Source organism: Mirounga angustirostris, unplaced genomic scaffold (assembly GCF_029215605.1).
Source record: "Mirounga angustirostris isolate CCGP_5_RB_7025 unplaced genomic scaffold, mMirAng1.0.hap1 SCAF_12, whole genome shotgun sequence".
Taxonomy (NCBI): Eukaryota; Metazoa; Chordata; class Mammalia; order Carnivora; family Phocidae; genus Mirounga; species Mirounga angustirostris.
In genome coordinates, this window is record NW_026991720.1 from 27,034,964 (window position 1) to 27,054,622 (window position 19,659).

The following is a 19,659-nucleotide window of genomic DNA, read 5'->3' on the forward strand; positions in this document are numbered from 1 at the left end:
GAAATTAAATACAAACTCAGGAATAACCCCTAGTAATTATAATAAGTCAGTTAATGAGTTACTTATTGTTATTATTAATATTATTATTATAATCAAGAAGCACTTCCTCTATGCCATAAATTCTTTCATGCTTTATCTCATGCAGTTCTCCTCACAATTTCCTGATTGTACCAGTGAAGGAGGCTTAGAGAGGAGTTAACATTTATCCGGGGTCCATGGCTCAGAAGTGAGCATCCAGATCTTAAACCCACATTTACCTGATTCACAATCCATGCTAGCTAGTTATGCGGCAAGAACGATGAAGTTAGACATACGTCTCTGTCTTTTCTTCGCATTTTGCTCCATTTTGATATATATCTTCATCCGATGGACTTGTGAGTTGTTGTAACACATCTTAAGATGGATGGCATTGATGTGGGCCATGGTCGTCACTTTTCCAGGTGTCATGTGTGATGGCTACCAAAGGGCTGCTTTGTCTCGGGCAGAGCCTCCTGATGACAGCACAGAGTGGAGGGGGGACTCTCTGGAAGACCCTGACATCTTATGTCAAAACATGAGTGTTTTCTCATCTATTTTCCGTTACCTTATTTTGTTCTCATGATAATCATGTGTGTCACCTAAGACATTTATTGACATTCTTATATTCGAGAAGAAATTCCTGCCGTAAATACTAAGTAATTCCTGCCTGATAAATCCAAGGTAATGGTATATTAATCATGTTTTTTAAATTTTCTGTATATTATCGTGTTTTGACATCTTAAAACACCTTTCTGGCTGGGGAGAGACTGCTCCTCCTGGGGCTAGCTAATTCTTAGAGACAGCAAAGAGCATGCTATTTGATGAGCACATGAACCAGTCCAGAGCCCTACCTCCTCTGTCGGCTCTGTACACCCCAGGAGGCAATATTCCTCTGTCTTTATAATCCCAGCGCCAGGTACCAGGCAACTAGAGACCACCCTTATAGCCCCAAGCCTACCAAAAGTATTCAAACTAGCCAATCCCAAACTATTTACCCTGCCCTGCCTTGCCTTTTCCATAGAAACTCCAAAGGCCATGACCTAAGCACTCCCCCCACCCTCACCTACTCCTGCCTCTGCTTCCTAACACAAACCTGCTGTTCCTCGTGTGTCTCGTGTGTCTACGTGTGCTGAGCTCTGCCTCTTGTTTCTAGTAAGTCTGTGAGTAACATTAACTTTTTCTTTCATTGGTATTGACCTCTCTGTGCAGCCACTCAGACTGCACTCATTATGCAGTCTCCTGCATAAATGAAGACCCGGACACAGGACAAACCTTTCCCTGACTTTTTTCCTACTTGGCAGCCCCCCTCCCCATCACTTTACATTCAGCCCTGTGTCTCCACCTGCCCCGTACCCTGCCTGGGCAGATCCTGCTTTCTTCCTCTATCCCCACACGGCCCCTTCCTCATCTCACCCCACTCTCTGATGCGTTCTCAGTCCAAGGAAAAGCACATGGCATACTTTGCGCATCCCTGTCCCCTGAATTTCGGTGATGAGACCGTGAAAAATACCCCCAGCCTTGCTGCAGGCCACCTGTGCTCCCCTCCTTGACTTTGTTGGGATAATACACGTGGTTTCAACATCCAGCTCAGTGCTTTCTGTCTTCTCTGGCTCTCTCTGCCTCTTTCTTTCTCCGTGACCTTAAGCAAGTCAAGCAAATGTTTTACCTCCTGCTTGGAGGCAGATGAAAAATGTTCCACTTCACAGGGGATTTGGGAGGACTCGTTAAAAGCTCCTGAAGTGTTTTGAGAACCTGCCTGGTCTCAGGCAGAGGAAGCAGCCTTGACAGCATGGCTGCACGTTGTCATTGTAAGCATGGCAGCTCGGAACAAGCTCTTACGACTGGGCTTTGGAAACAACTTCCTCGAGGTAGGAATGGACTGAAATGAAACTGCAACGTGGTCAGCTGTCACTTCAAATGCAGCCATTATGCAAGGAGCTGTTAGTCCTGGGCTCCTCTTTGTGTCCACAGTGCTTTGAATGTAAATGTAGCATTTTTCTTTATTCTGACTTTCTCATTTAGAGGCTTTCATGGAGGAGACCTAACAGTTAATATGTGCAAGACTGTGTATGAATATTTTTTTAAAGTATGAAGAAGTAATTGATGAGATTTCAGACAAAGGTTTCTCTTAGGTTATTTGGTTGAAAGAAATCACGTGCTAATTTATATCTGTAAATATGCCTGTGACATACAATCCAGCTCAAAATACATTGTCTCGTCAAAATGTGGGTGAGGGACACTAAGAAAAGCAGATGATGCTACCTAGAAGGTCCATCTGAGTGACTTGCAACATACTATCTTAAGCAGGAGGAAAGATTACATCCACTGTGACAGAGAGCATGAGACACTGTTTTCAAATTGGAATCAGAAAGGAATCTGGATGGTTTATGGGGCTTTGGATGACGGCACCCTTAGCCCAAATCTTGAGAGTGGTGGGGTGGTCAGGAAATTGAACTTGACAAGCCCCAAGATTAATCTTCTGCTTCTATTCCTTATTACTCTTTACTCTATTACTTCACAGAATCAACCCAAATAAACAAAAATGGCAGAAACTAACTGCCATGGTTTGAATGTTTGTGTCCCCCTCGAATTCAGACAAAGAAATCCTAATTCCCACAGATGATGGTATTAGGAGCTGGAGCCTTTGGGAGTTGCTTAGGTCATGAGGGTGGAGCCCTCGTGAATGAAATTCGTTTTCTTATAAAAGAGGCTCCAGAGAGATCCCTCCCACCATGTGAAGACAGTGAGAAGGTGCCAGGTGTGAGTCAGGAAGAGGCCCTCACCAAAACATGACCATGCTGATCTTGGACTTCCCACCCCCCAGAGCTGTGGGCAATAAATTTCTGTTGTTTATAAGCTACCCAGTTTGTGGAATTTTGTTATAACAGCCCAAACAGACTAAATATCAACTAAGATATTTTCTTCCTATAACCTTGAGTTGGGTGGATAAGCTCATTTGACAGAGGAAGATATGAGGGAGGAAATTCAGAAATATAAATAGTTAAATCAAGCTAGATCCAGCTGGAGTCATTTCCCTCAGGCAGAACAAGCTCCATGGTTGATTATAATCTGACAAAATTCCTTAGAAGAAATGAAAAGAAACCCAGCATGTGTTTTGTACAGACCCCAGAGAAGCACCTAGCCTCTACTCCATGAGCACCTTTTTAGAAAATCTGTTTTATTTTTTGGTGCTCCCTTTTCTTCCCCTTTTTCTCAGTCCTCCCCATGCTCAGTTTTCTGAACATATAAGTGAGACTCAGGCAGTCACAGCTTCTCCTTAACACAATTTTATGTCACTCGGGGGCACTCATTTCTAGCATATTCCAGGAGAAAGTATTTATTTATTTACTTATTTACTTATTTATTTATTTATTTAAGAGAGAGAGAGAGAGAGGGAGAGCATGAAGGGAAGTAGGCTCTCCCCTGAGCAGGGAGCCAGGGTGGGGCTCGATCCCAGGACCCCAGGATCATGACCTGAGCCGAAGGCAGATGCTTAACCGACTGAGCCACCCAGGCACCCCTGGGAGAAAGTATTGACAATCGATCAATAGTGCACGGATTTCCTTCTCCCAGACATGTAAGGACCTGTAGTCCTGGGCCCTGGCGGATGCACAGTGTCCTTCGAATCCAGGTCAAGTGGCGGCATGTGTCACTTGCACACAGAAGTGTGTGTGGCCAGGATGGTCTGAGAAGCAGCCTCATGCAAAGAAGTCAATCAAACGCGAGCAGACCATCCAAAGGAAACATCTGCCTGAGGGGCTGACCAGAGAAGGTGAATCCAGGCATGGTGATCATTGGATACAATTGATGAAGACTTTCTACAGGAGGAAATTTAAAACAGAGGAGGTAGAGGAAAGAGCCTGATTTAGAGGGCTGGCTCTATGGCAGCCCTCTGAGAAATTTTGGCTGTGTCTCTTAACCTATCTAAATCTGTTTCCTTAGGTACCTGGGTGGCTCAGTCCATTAAGTGTCTGCCTTCAGCTCAGGTCATGATCCCAGGGTCCTGGGATCGAGCCCCGCATCGGGCTCCCTGCTCGGCGGGGAGCCTGCTTCCGTCTTGCTCTCTGCCTACCGCTCTGCCTGCTTGTGTGCACACTCTCTCTCTCTGTGAGATAAATAAATAAAACCTTTAAAAATAACTAAATAAGTAAACAAACAAACCTGTTTCCTCATCATGGAAATAAGGACAGCTTCTACCTCAAGTGTTATGAAGTGAAACCTGATGATACATGCAAAACACTTAATACAACATTTGCACAGAGTATAGGCTCATTCCACTGCAGCTATTAGAATTATAAATACTGTTATTGCTATTGTTATTTACCCTAAATGAAGGGGAGGGTGGCTGTATCCATTTTCCTAGGGTGTTGATGTACTTGGTGTGGCAAGGAAGGGTTAAAGAAATCCTATTTGGACAAATACAAGATCCTGACCCAATCTGACTTTCAGCTGCCGTCCCCATATTAAAAATGAGGAAATGGAGGTAATAGGATAAGTTTACAAAACTTATCCAGGGTCACACAGAAAAATAGCAGAGTTAAAACTCAAGCCTACATAGTTTTCTCTGTCTTGATAGCTAAACATTTCCAACATAACTCTTAGCTTCTTAGAACCGTTCCCACACCGTACTGAAGTTCCCTGGTTATGGTTTCGTTGAAGACACTGTCCACTCATTCATCCCAGTGCTCTTACCCTGTTGTCTGTGGGAGGGCATCAGAGGGCACTCCGTGAATCAGGCTATGGATATGCGTGTGAACATACACGGGGACAGAAATGCACACACACGTACACACCAGTAATTTTTTATGTGATTTTTCCAAAATATCTTAGTGAATACAGTATTTCAATGTCAATTGTGGCTGCCCCTATAGACAGACACTGTAGACTCATCAGTGTTGTCATATGTCAGAACAGCTTTCTACTGCTAGGAACTAAAAGATATGTGTCCTGCCATCATGATGATGAGCATCTGTCTTTGTTTACTTCAGGATTGGCTTAAGTTAGAAAATGGCAAAGAAAATAATAAGGAAGAGATGTCAAATAGCTTTTGGCTTTGGTTCCCACTGTGTGTGATAGAACACCAAAGCCCTAGTCCTTTTTGCATGACACATTCTTGTCGGTGAAAGAAGCTCATATGAAGCCAAAAATGCTGAAGAAGTATCTCATCATTTTTATACCAAAAATTTAGTAGTGTAGCTCTTTTCTAAGAAAAGAAAACTAGAGTTGAAAAGGCAAGACTTAACCAAAATTTAGTCTGCCCTGAGATGAATCAGCCTACTCTTAAAATAGCAACAAAGTGGTAAAACCTGGGTACCCCAGAAATGGTCAAGTTAGTGTGTGGTTTGGGGCAGAAGAGACAGGTTAAAGCAGTGACTCCAAAAATTGAAATTATTTCATGATGGTTGACTTTTTAAAAATAGTATTTTGAGGCATACGATGGAGGAATTGGAAGCTTCTTTGTGCAGCCAGCTGATGCCTTCAAAAATAAATTCCCATTTAGCAAGTCCCTTCAGAAATTTCAAATCCATTGATATCTTTGAAATGCTGAAAAGTTTATTCAGCAAAAACAATTCATTGGGCACTTTGTGAATAGACAGAACACCTGTGGGGCTTGGTAACACAGCTTAGAGGACCTATCTTTATGCAGCAAGCTCTATACCCATTGCTTTCTCTGGTTCTGCTGTCTACAGCAAGGTGTCAACTTTGTTTATGCCAGCGCTTTGAATCATTGCCTTTTCAAAATGTTTTCTCATGAAACGAAAGCAGAATGTGAACTTCTCTTTTACAAATCTGTGATACAGAAATATGCAGACAACTTGAAACTCCACAACTCTTTAAAGTACTTCTGATAAGACAACCTGAAAATTGAAACATGAGTTCTTAAATCTCCCTTTGTTGACATCAACAGCATCCCCTTGCTGAAGAAGAAACTCAGTGATGTGAAACCAACAGAAATTAAATGACATTAAACCACTATCCACGTCAGATCATCTTGAAATATCTTGGTGTTCTCTTGTCGTAAGCCCATGTGTCATCTGTCATGAATTGATTCTGTTTGCCACCACATGCTGTTGTGAGCTCAGCTTTTTAGCATGTATTGCCATCAAAACAGAAAGTGTACAGGAAAGTGTATGTGTTGTCATGCCAGAGACCACTCACTAATTTCAGCTTCTCATCAAGCCAAGGGAGAGATGCCTTCTCAGTGAAATTTATTTTTTAGCAAAGATAGAGTTTATGGTTTAACTTTATTTGCACTCATTGGATTTCTTTCTTTCCTGCTTCCTATTTTTTTTAATGTTGCCTGAGATTAATTTTGCATGTAAAGAAGGATGGAAAAAGCACCATTCTATATAAAAGTATTTTGATCTAACCTAACAAAATCAGCTGTATACATAATTTTGCTTATCATCATATATAAATATCTCCAAGAAGAGAAGGTCTAGCTTTCACCAGATTCCCAAGCCTCTATGATGCAAAAAGGATTAAGAATAATAGCATGAAATTATAAATATCTCAAGGTCAGAGATTCTTTGTAACCTGCCTCCCTTTCCACAGCACCTGGGAGAGTGACTGCACTTAATACCCAAGAGGTTGGTCATGGGAGTCATGGCTTTCCCATTTCCTAAACGATGTTGACTGAAAGAGACAGAATTGGCTGAATGAGCAGGTAAACTCATGATTTTTAATTTTAAAGTGAGTGCAAATCTTGTTCCTCAGCAAGAGAAAGAAGAAAGCCTCTTTTTTTTTTTTTAAGATTTATTTATTCATTTTGAGAGAGAGAGAGCACAGCCTGGGAGGGGCAGAGGGAGAGAGAGTCTTAAGCAGACTCCGCACTGAGCATAGACCCGGACTCAGGTCTTGATCTCAGACCTGAGCCAAGACCAGGAGTCCGAGGCTTAACCAACTGCACCACCCAGGTGCCCCGAAAGCTTCTTTATTAAATATCTTTTTTTTTTAACCTTTTATTTATTTACTTAGAGAGCAAGCAAGAGAGAGAGCTTGAGTGGGGGAGAGGGGCAAAGGGAGAAGGAGAGAACCAGACTCCCCGCTGAGCAGGGAGCACAACGTGGGACTCAATCCCAGGACCCCAGGACCCCAGGACCATGACCTAAAACGAAGGCAGATGCTTAACTGAGCCACCCAGGTGCCCCTCTTTATTAAATATCTTATGAATTGGAAAGGGATGACTGGGAGGATATAAAATGAAAATTTATTTCCTTTGATTGATACCACAAAACAGTGGGGTAGAATATGTTTCCTTACTTGTACTGCATTTCCATACTGGATTCAAAGTCAAAGTCTTTAACAATTAAAGTAAACATCATTGGGGTATTGGTATTGTTATGGGCCGAATTATGTCCCTTCAAAATTCATATATTGAAGTTCTACCCCCAGTACCTCAGAATGTGACTTGTAGACAAGATCTTTACAGAGGTAATCGAGTTAAAATGAGGTCATTAGAGTGGCTTCTAATCCAATACAACTAGTATCTGTATACAAAGAGGAAATCTGGACACATACAAGGGACAGATGGAAGACATGGAGAGGGGACGGCCATCCAGAAGCCAAGGAGAGAGACCTGGAACAGACCTGTCCCTTATGCCCCTTGGAAGGAACCAACTCTGTTGACACCTTGACCTTGGACTTCTATCCTTCAGAACTGTGATAAAATAAATTTCTGTTGTTTAAACCACCTAGTCCAGGGTACTTTGTCATGGCAGTTCTAACAAACTAACACATATATCCAGAATAAATCCCAGGAACTCCAGGCAAAGACAGTGAATATAGGCTAGGGGGACCCTGGAAGTAGCACTAAGCTGGGACACAGAAGCAGATATGATGATTAATCCCTCTGGCCACTGCCTCGGGAAGGAGAAAGCTCTTAGGACCTGACATAGACAGCAGCTCTGAGCTTCAAAGTTTTAAGTACCTTCATCATACATTAAGTCTATTAGATAATGCAATGCCTCTATTATAGGAGTCAAGATTCTTGTGTCGAGTTAGTAGTTTTTTTTTCACGCCCAGAGGTTTAAAATGTAAAATCTCAATGTTAGGGGTAGAGGCAGAGGAGCAATTATAAGAGCATCGTGGAAGTCAATCCTTACCTTCCTGGGCTCCAGCTACACTCGACTTGACCCACCCGCTGCTGCTTCTGGCCCTGCACATCTTCAGTTACTTTTCTCTGCCCTCACCCCCAGCTATGGAGGCACCCTGATGTTCCCTGGCTCCTCTCCCTTCACACACTCTCATGGTTTCAGGTATCATCTTAATGGGCTTGGACTCCTGTTGTCCTTCAGGCTTGAGTTTGCATCCTGGCTCTGCGCTTTCTTTCCCAGTGGGTTGCTTTGGGCAATCTGAGCAGCCTTCCTGAGCTCTGAGTTTCTTTAGATTCTAACAGTATCACCATTACAGGGTGTTATGGAGAGGAAGTGAGAAATTGCCTGTAAGCTCTTAACACAGGTGTGGCCCAGAACGGGTGTCCCATAAATGAAAGCTGAAATAAAAATAAAAACAATACAACAAACCAGTATAGGGTGCTTACCACGTGCCAAGTACTGATGTAAAAGCTTTACAGATCAACGCACTTAATTCTCACAGCATATGAGGAAACTAAGGCACAGAGAACTTATGCAACTTGCTGAAACTCACACAGTCAGCAAATGATGGACCTGGAACTCAAACTCAGGTAGTCTCGTTCCAGACACTGTCTTCTCAAACTATTAGGCATACTGTATCTCTCTGACTATTATTTTTCATTATTAATGACACAGTCCTACTTTCTCCTTTGAGCTTCCAAATCATATGGCTTAAAAACAAAAATACAAACAACAGAAAACTATCTGGATACCCCACAGTGACCTCAGATACAACATGCTCAAACGAGCCCCCACACCTGCTCCCTGCCCCTGCTCCCTTCTCAGGAGTGGATGCCATCGTCCAGCAAGAAACCTGGTGTCACATTAGGTTCCTTGTTTTTCCTAGCCCTCCCACACCCAAGCAATCTATTGATTTCTATTTCTATCCTCCTATCTCCTTCCCTCATCCTTACCTCGTTCAAGACTTCATTGTCTCTGCTTTGGAAAATAGCAACAGCCTTCTAACTAGTTTTCCTGCCTCCAGGCTCATCTCCTCCCCTCATCTTCTCCACAGATTTAAAATACAAATCTGACCCTTTCAGTCCTGCCTAAAGGATTAATTTGGAGTTCATTAACGTAGCCCAGCGGACCCTCATATCTGACTCCTGTCTACCTTTCCAGCCTCAACTCCCCCTCCTACCTTGTCCCACATCTTCTTGCACTTGAGCAAACCCCTGGTGCTCTCTTCATCTCGCTCTCCTTCCATCTCTCTGCCTCTCTCTCTCTGTCTCTCGGTCTCTCTCATATACCATGTTGTTTCACAACTAGTATATCAGAATCTACATTTAAAAAGAATTATTCAGGGGTGCCTCTGTGGCTTAGTTGGTTAAGCGGCTGCCTTGGGCTCAGGTCATGATCTCAGAGTTCGAGTCCCATATAGGGCTCCCTGCTCTGCAGGAAGCCTGCTTCTCCCTCTCCCTCTGTCTGCTGCTCCCCCTGCTTGTGCTCGTTCTCTCTCTCTCTCTCTGTCTCTCTGTCAAATAAATAAAAAATAAGATCTTTAAAAAAAAAAAAGAATTATTCAGCTTATCTACTAAGAATACACAAAACAATCACAGGGAAAATAAAATCACTTACTTTCCCACCCACCATTTCCCTCACTGCCAAAATGCCCATCAAATTAAATTTGTTACTTGAAGGAAAAAAAAAAAACTTGCTTTTAAATCAGTTTTATAAGTAAGCAAGTTAAAAAAAAAAAGTATCTCCAAGACATAAAGATTCTAAAGTAACCACAAACCAGCAATTATTTATATTCTGTTTTTAGCATCTAAATCCCCCATGTTTCATCTGAAAGTTAAGCTGACTGATTTTCTTCTGGTGACAAAGTGGGCTAGCATATGACCAGTTATCATTTCTGTTTGCTGAAACCAAAAGGCTTCAAGGACAGAGGCGGTGTTGTTGAAAAAGCCTTGGGATTGACACTGTTATCCTACTACCCTCTGCTCCTGGAAATGGGAAGTTTGTCACTGTGTGCCTGACATCCAGACTTCCTCTTTCTTTGAAGGCCAGTTTCTCCTTTAAACCATGGAAGTTACATATTGAAAGTATATATGAAATTAAATGCCCCTTGGTCACCTGCGCCCTGGGTCTAGCACACAGAAAAGCTCTCAGTAGTTGGCAGACACTCGTGGTCAGATGCTGCTGTGGAGTAAAAAGAAGAAATCCGAAGTAGTTCTCTGTTCTATGTGCCATGTTATTTCATCTCATAACCTTATGGGAGGGCAGTATGTTGTAATGGTGGGATGCACAGACTGGGAAGTCAAAGCCATCGGGGCCTTCTTTGTAGCTGGACCTATGTGACCTTGGGGAGTCACTTAATTGAAGGCTCAGTTTCTTCATGTGAAAAATAAAAGTTAAATGGGAAGTTGTATGTAAAGCACATAATTAAATGATGAGTAGCAAATGGAAGCTCTTCTTATTTATGAAGAGTTATAAGGCAATGATTGACAATTTCAGCAAGGGTAGTTCTCAACATCATCGAGGAACAAGTCGTCACTAAAATTATTAGTCACTGAAATCGGCTCTCACCATTCAAGGATTAAAGTTTTCTATATGATGCAAAAAGTCTACTTTTGGCTGCTCAACTCTCAAAAATATTTGTATACTACATATTATAATCTTCATGATTGCTTCTACTTTCATAAAATGATTAATCCCAGAAATCTTTTACCTCTGATCTTCAATTAAAACCTGTGAGAGGAAAATGAAATAATCCATAATGCTTTGTTCTCCAAAAGTTACATAATTATATGTTAACTCAAGCCCATCCTTGTCCCTATATGTATTATTTAGGATTAGGAAGTTGGTGTGGGGGAAGAAATATATTTCAGTAAAAATCATATGTGCCACCTCCTACTCTGACATTTGTTATTAAAAATGTGCTATAATGAAATAATTGGGAACCAAGTATGTGAACAAAATTGTATTAACACAATGTGTTAAAATTTTATGGAGTCTAATTAGAAATATGGCACATCAGGCATAAGACAGAAACCCCTAGAGGTATTAATTTTATTTTGATAATATTTGTGCATTGGCATAATAACACATTGTGCCAGAATTAGGTAAATTTGTTTTCAATCAAATTAAACCTACTTATCCTTTTTAAGTAAAGAATAATTATAAATACATCTTCCTGAATATCATATTCCTCAAAATGAAAATTTTAAGACCAGTTTTAGATTTCAAATGTAAACTCTAAATCATCTACTAGATGGAAAACTCTGGAATGTCTATAAAGCCTTCAAATAAATAATGATCTTTATCGAAGTGCCTACCATTCTATGACAAGCACTGCACTAGCTGACTTTTGTTTACTTTCTCTAGTCTTCTCAGAAATTGGCCTTTCATAGTTGGAAAAACAAAGTCAGAGAAGGGAAGTGACTAACCCAAAGCCAACAACTTGCTAATGCTTGAACTGGAATCAGCTTGTTCTTTCCTTTCCTACTAATTTAGGCTTCCCATGAAAAACTACTATCTTATTTTATTTAAAAGATACTTCTTACGAAAGATTTATTTGCCAAAACTTTATATGGCCTTACTGCTCATGAAAGCAATGAGGTTCAGTGGATAGGGGAATGTGTAGCTCCTAGTGACTAATGTACTTTTAAAATATAATAATGATAATTAAAGTCAAATACCACATGAGAAACAATAGGCAAAAGAAAGAAGGTGTTCTTTTTAAACCTGGTCGTTGGTTTCCTGTTTCATATTGTAATCTGTTGATATCTGAAAAGGTCTATCTTAATTTTCAGAAATGGCAACAATCTCCTAAAAATATAATTTGGGCATAAATGAGAAACAAAACACGGTTTGCTCTTTAAAAAAAAAAAAAAATCTTGGCAAGAAAAAAGAATACCCTTTAAACAAACTATGAAAAAAAAATGTCAACTTTACTATTTAAAAACCAAGTTTATGAATAAATAGTAATTACAGAATCTGATAATGCCCAGTGTTGGTAAGGAAAACTGGCTCCCTCTCATTCACTATTGCTGAGATCCTTATTTGGAACAAACTTTTTAGAAAATAATCCAGCAGTGTCTATCTAAAGTGAAATTTATATACCCTTTGCATTAGCAATTCCACTCCATTCTGGCAAAAGTGTGCATATATATATATATATATATATATATATATATATATATATACACACACACACACACACACACACACACACATACATACATACATACATACAAACGTTAACTACAATATTTTTGATAGAGAAGAAAAAAATCTTCAGAAAATGAAATGTCCATCAATAAGAACTTTAAAAAAAATTGCCGGGCGCCTGGGTGGCTCAGTTGGTTGGGCGACTGCCTTCAGCTCAGGTCATGATCCTGGAGTCCCGGGATCGAGTCCCGCATCGGGCTCCCTGCTCGGCAGGGAGTCTGCTTCTCCCTCTGACCCTCCTCCCTCTCATGCTCTCTGTCTCTCATTCTCTCTCTCTCAAATAAATAAATAAAATCTTTAAAAAAAAAATTTAAAAAAAATTGCCATATAGGGTACAGTGGAGTACAATGTGGTTACTACAGATACTCCAAAAATATGGTCATGTGAGAAAAGTAAGTTTTAGACAATGCATCTTACTGAATATCTTACACCATAGCCCCATTTGTTTTAAATATACTGTTAAATAAAGAGGCCCTGAGACTGATGTGGCTCTGTTGCTATGACAGCCTATAAAGGCAAACCAAAATCTAAACCTATCATGCCTCAAAGGTAGAAATTAAAACACTAAGGACAACCAATCACAGCCAACTAGGCTTAGCTTTAGCCAATCAATAATTTCCTTTCTTTGCTTCCCTTCTTTCTCCATATCTCTTTTCCCTGGTCCCTGTCTGTGGAGCGCTCCTAACCACCCCTGGTTTGGTGCTACCCAATTTGAATCAGTTTTTGCTCAAATAAGCTCTTAAAATTTTTAATATACCTCACTCTATCTTTTAACAATAGACACACACATTTGCTTCCATATTTCTAGGAAATTTCTGGACTTACATACAAGAAACTATAACCATGAGTTATCACTGGTAGAAGGAGGAAGGAAGAGGGTTTTTAGTTTTCATCTGCGTAACTTTGCATTATTTCACCACGAGCAGCAATGACTTTATAAGAACAAAAGAGATTTTATTTTTTTTATTTAAATTGAATTAATTAACATATAATGTATTATTTGTTTCAGGGGTACAGGTCTGTGATTCGTCAGTCTTATATAATACCCAGTGCTCATTACAACACATACCCTTCCCAATGTCCATCACCCAGTTACCCCATCCTTCCACCCCTCTCCCCCCCAGCAACCCTCAGTTTGTTTCCTATAATTAAGAGTCTCTTATGGTTTGTCTCCCTCTCTGGTTTTGTCTTGTTTCATTTTTCCCTCTCTTCCCCTATGATCCTCTGCATTGTTTCTTAAATTCCACATAACAGTGAGATCATATGATACTTGTCTTTCTCTGATTGACTTATTTCACTTAGCATAATACCCTCTAGTTTCATCCTCATCATTGTAAATGGTAAGATTTCAATTTTTTGATGACTGTGTAATATTCCATTGTGTATATATACCACATCTTCTTTATCCATTCATCTGTCGATGGACATCTTGGCTCTTTTCATAGTTTGGCTATTGTGGACATTGCTGCTATAAACATTGGGGTGCATGTGCCTCTTTGGGTCACTACATTTGTATCTTTGGGGTAAATATCCAGTAGTGCAGTTGCTGGGTCATAGGGTAGCTCTATTTTCAACTTTCTGAGGAAACTCCATACTGTTTTCCAGAGTGGCTGCACCAGCTTGCATTCCCACCAGCAGTGTAGGAGTGTTCCCCTTTCTCCACATCCTCGCCAACATCTGTTGTTTCCTGATGTGTTAATTTTAGCCATTCTGACTGGTATGAGGTGGTATCTCATTGTGGTTTTGATTTGTATTTCTCTGATGCCAAGTGATGTTGAGCACTTTTTCATGTGTCTGTTGGCTTCTTTGGAGAAATGTCTGTTCATGTCTTCTACCCATTTCTTGATTGAATTATTTGTTCTTTGGGTGTTGAGTTGATAAATATAGATTTTGGATACTAGCCCTTTATCTGATATGTCATTTGCAAATATCTTCTCCCATTCTGTCGGTTGTCTTTTGGTTTTGTCGACTGTTTCCTTTGCTGTGCAAAAGCTTTTTATCTTGATGAAGTTCTAATAGTTCATTTTTGCCCTTCCTTCCCTTGCCTTTGGAGACGTGTCTAGCAAGAAGTTGCTGCAGCTGAGGTCAAAGAGGTTGCTGCCTGTGTTCTCCTCTAGGATCTTGATGGATTCCTGTCATACATTTAGGTCTTTTATCCATTTTGAGTCTATTTTTGTCTAAGGTGTAAGGACGTGATCCAGTTTCATTCTTCTGCATGTGGCTGTCCAATTTTCCCACACCATTTGTTGAAGAGACTGTCTTTTTTCCCCTGGATGTTCTTTCCTACTTTGTCAAAGATTAGTTGTCCATGAAGTTGAGGGTCCATTTGTGGGCTCTCTATTCTGTTCCATTGATCTATGTGTCTATTTATGTGCCAGTTCCATACTGTCTTGATGATTACAACTTTGTAATAGAGCTTGAAGTCCGGAATTGTGATCTACCGGTTTGGTTTTCTTTTTCAAAATTCCTTTGGCTATTTGGGGTCTTTTCTGGTTCCATACAAATTTTAGGATTATTTGCTCCATTTCTGTGAAAAAAGTTGATGGTATTTTGATGGGGATTGCATTGAATGTGTAGATTGCTCTTGGTAGCGTAGACATTTTAACAATATTTGTTCTTCCAACCCATGAGCATGGAATGTTTTTCCATTTCTTTGTGTCTTCCTCAGTTTCCTTTGTGAATGTTCTATAGTTTTCTGAGTACAGATCCTTTGCCTCTTTGGTTAGGTTTATTCCTAGGTATATTATGGTTTTGGGTGCAATTGTAAATGGGATCAACTCCTGGATTTCTCTTTCTTCTGTCTCGTTGTGTATAGAAATGCAACTGATTTCTGTGCATTGATTTTATATCCTGCCACTGCTGAATTCATATATGAATTCTAGCAATTTTGAGGTGGAATCTTTTGGGTGTTCCACATAGAATATAAAAGAGATTTTAAACCAACATAATATAAAAGGCTATGCAAGTGTTTCCATTTAAAAAAAATTATTGGAGTCACAGGAAGTGGGGCCCCACCCCCTAAAGACAGGGGCAGGACGTGAGTGTTACTGGGCCGGATGTGGGGAGAAAGAGATTGTGGGAACAGGGTGTCTCCACGGAGAACTTGGATTCAGCTCCTTCCTTTCCAACAAGTAAGAAATTTACATTGATTCCCTGGACCTTGAAAAACTATTACAATGCCCCTATGATAAAAACCCTGGATCAGGGCTGGCAGGTTTCCTTATCATCTTATCAAGTGCAGAAAGAATCATCTTAATGTCGAAAGCGAAATGGCTACTTGTCCCTTCAGTGCTTGCCACCATGTTTCTCTGGCCAAAATCAGTCATCTTATCTCAAGCTGTGATGATAAAAGTTATGTTAAGCAGGATGTTGCCATCTGAACCAGGAACCTCGGATAAGAGACTGGCTGAGAACACATGGCAGTGCCCTCCTTGGGATGAAGACTGGGATAAATATCTGTGGGAACAGACCAGTACCCCTATTTGTCTGGGGCACAGTCAACTACTGTGGCAACAACAGTCTGCAAGCAACATAGTTATGGGACATAAAAGTAACCTGGCATCAAGCATGCATGCTGCCAAGTCTCTGCTGTATGTTCTGCCATGGAAAAACAATGGAAATGCACAGGAACAGAATATCTATCTCATCAAATGCAGACCCTAGAAGACTCTTGCTTTTTCCTCCTAATCTAATTATAGAAAGATTAAACTATGACCTTCAAAAAAATAAAAAAGTTATTAGAGCTTGAAAATGTGCAGTAATTTGAATCATTTTGAGTGCTTTTATAGTTCCATCCCAAATCAAATATTAAACAAAGTTTAGACATGAAGTAAGGTCTAAAACAAAACTTTTCCCTTTTTTCTCACAGGAAATTTAATGCCTCAAAGAGTTGACCTCAAGATCTTAGTGACTCTGTACCATAACCTATGAGTACATAGCAGGCTGAATTTGGCACATACCAAACAATACCACCATTTCGTGGCTTCATCCTTTTTGCTTTTTAAAGGAAGTCTGAGGCAAGGGGAAAAGAATGAGGAAGTGACATTTGTGATATCTGGGCAGTGAATGTTTTTTCTTCTCTCCCACCTTTTCCCACTTCCTCCCTTCCCTCTCTCTTTGACTGCAAGTAGGGGAGAAAAGAGAAGTATCCAGGTTTTCAATTTTATTGATGGTTTTATGTGGATTTTCAAATTCTTAATCACTCCATGTCAAATTTCAGTGTCATCAGAATGTCAGTAGCTTGTGCAAAATGATTGTGTTGAAACAATCCTGGCAGTTTTGCAAGTGAAATGTAATGCAAGCCCTAGTATTCTTAGCTGGGGAACACTGAGAGATAAGCCCCTGAGTCCTGGAATATGAACCTTACACCCAGGGTCGAGATTGCAGTATTTGTCAAGTTCAAAGGAAGTTGCCATTTGCTAGGTACCACATTCAAAAAGTCCTTTCCAAAAATGACCTTTCAATGAGAGAAGCTCCTTTCATAGTTAGTTTAAAAAGCACACTTTAATGGACATATGGCTCATTTCAGTTAACATGTAGAGTATGAACTTACTACAGAAGAATTCATGGTGAGAAACAAGATACGAACAAAGAGAAAAGCATTTCTACTTTCCCATTTGTTCTGTGCTGGAGTCTTAATTTATAAAGGTGACATAGAGGACCATATGAGGAACACCAGGTTTTGGACAGGAAGCAGACCAGGAACGAGGGGAAAACCTTTATTGGAGTTTCCTTGAGAACTGCAAGGCAGGGTTGGTTAAACAGTTTAGGACTGGCTAGTTTGAATAATTTCAGCAGGCTCTGGGCTGCAGAGAGGAAAAAGTTTTCCTCTTCTCTCTTAGGCTCCTTGACTGGGTCTGAAAATTAAACTGACAGATTAACAGGAGAAAACATACGAATTTTTTTAAGATTTGTGTGACACAGGAGACTTCATAAGGAAAAGACCCAAAGAAACAGTTAGACCTGTGTATTTTTATGATAGGTTTGTTGAAGAGTGGGAAGTAGTGTGGAAATAAAATAGGGAAAAGAATATGAGTTAATTATAGTAAACTGGGGGAAACTTAGCAAAGCCTGTTTGTTTGGATTCTTCTTGGCATCTCTTTGTCTTTGGAGACGAGGATGATCCTTTCCTCCAGGTATATGGAGGACACCTTTCATGTGAGGGTTTTGTGGCCTGTTTCAGGTAAGAAGGGGAGGTGAGAGGAGATCAGAGTGAACTTTCTGCTTCTGCTGTTTTCTCAAATTCTTCGGCTTAAAATATTCAGTAGTCCAGGTGCCCTATTTTGGAGTAATGTGTCCTGAACCCCATCAGGGCTATTGAGATGGTCTCTAGTTGCCTAGTACCTAGCCCTGATATGATAAAGACAGAGAAATATTGCCTCTGGGGTGTACAGAGCAGATAGGGGTGGTAGGGCTCTGACTTCATTAATTTGCTTATCAAATAGCATGCCCTTTGCTGTCTCTAAGAATTAGTTAGCCCCAGGAGGGGCAGTCACTCCCCTGACAAAAGGAGTGTTAAGATGTCAAAACATCCTAATATACAGAAAATAAAAAAACATGATTAATATACCATTACCTTGGACTTATCAGGCAGAAATTTAGGAGTAAGATCATTGTTGACATATACCCAAAGAACAGAGGAAAGTGGTGGGGAGCATTTCGAAAGTGAAAAATAATTTCAAATGAATATCTTCCAGCAAAGGAAAAAAAAAATGCATTCACTCATGGTAACTAACCAACTGAATTAGGAATTTATCAAATTCACTTTCAATCAATAGCAATTATACTCAATAGTCATTGCAATATTTTTTCAACTTTTTTGAGCACCTACTCTGTGCCAAGAATTGTGCTATGTCATAGGATCCCAAGCATATAGTTGTGCCTTTACTGAGCTTATCTGGGAGTGGGGTGGAAAGGATATAAGCTGGAAATCACTCTTCATTGCAGTGTGAAGTTACATGGGACGTAAATGTCCTCAGAGTCCTTAAAGTATCTAGTCATAAAATAATATGTACCTGATACGCCTCTTCCTCAGTAGGAGGTCAGACACCATCTAAAGATCACTATTACTTTGCCAACAGCCGATTTATAGAAAAGTTTGAGAAATTAATTTCTTTCACTGCTACTTCAATACCAAATAAAGGTAAGCATTTTGGAAATATTTCTTGTTTTGTGGACTTCTACTCTTCATTTTGTCCTATGTACTCCTGTGGGCTATCATTTCCCTGTTAGTCACTTTTGTGTCAGCATAATGTTTGCTATATTAAGAATCCAACAATTTTCCTGAATACATATATTTATCTAAAGTTCACTGCCAAGAGCTTTTTTTAAACACTATCTCATGTCTTTATCACTACTCAGTAAGTACCCTGAAATGATTACTCATGATCTCTCAGTAAACATCTGCTTTCTTCCAACAATATTGAATGTATCTATATAATAAACTCAAGAGTCTACTTTAAATCTATATTCCTTTCAAATTCACTTTCAAAAATAAAAGCAGGTATCTTAATACCTTTGGAACTAAGCCCTCTGCTGTACCAGGGACACAGGTTTTGTATGACACTTGAGAGTTTAGGGATGCAGTCTGTATCTAACAAATGAATTCCATATCTTTTGAAGCTAAATTGCTCAATTCCTTCAGTATGTTGTGTTAATTAACAGGAGGAAACTGTTTCTTATAGCCCTTCAATTTTTACAATTTCTGTATATGCCACATTCTGTGGACAATTTTGGTTGATACATCTATCATCTCTATCAGTGTGCAAGCTTCTGAAGAGCAGGGATACCAAATTATTTTCTTTGTATCTCAGATACAAACATGATCCCTCGTGAAAATACTGGATCTATGTGGAAATCCAACTTTGCTTCTGTAAACCTGATCATATATAAAGATGTGTATTATATAAATTATTCCTGCCAACTTTTTTTCTATTTAGTGGTCTCTTTTCTTAACTGGGTTCATGGCCAAGTCTGCCATGGCAGAAACATATCCATCTCCTTCCTCCTAGAGACATTTACAGAGTTGCTTCTAAGGCCAGATGCTTTCCAAGTATTATATTAGTCAATCCTCTCAAGAACCGTAAAAGGTATGTATAATTGCCATTATATAAAACAGAAGGTTAACTCTCATAGGCTTGTATAGCTACTAATTGTTGGAGGCTGGAATTTGCCCTTATAACGGTCCAACTCCAGAATCCATGCCTTTTCCAGTTTGCCTTGCAGCCTCCATTCTTTCCAAGTCCTAGTCACCTGATAGCCATTTATGTATTCTAAGTAAACTAAACTAGTCCATATAACATATCCTTGCCAGATCATTATCAAATTATCTCTT

At 39.9% G+C, this 19,659-nt stretch overlaps 1 pseudogene; it reads left to right on the plus strand.

The window, feature by feature from the left end:
* Positions 1-1,807: 1,807 nt before the first annotated feature.
* On the plus strand, positions 1,808-15,989 carry LOC123836116 (gametocyte-specific factor 1-like; annotated as a pseudogene).
* Positions 15,990-19,659: the final 3,670 nt, after the last annotated feature.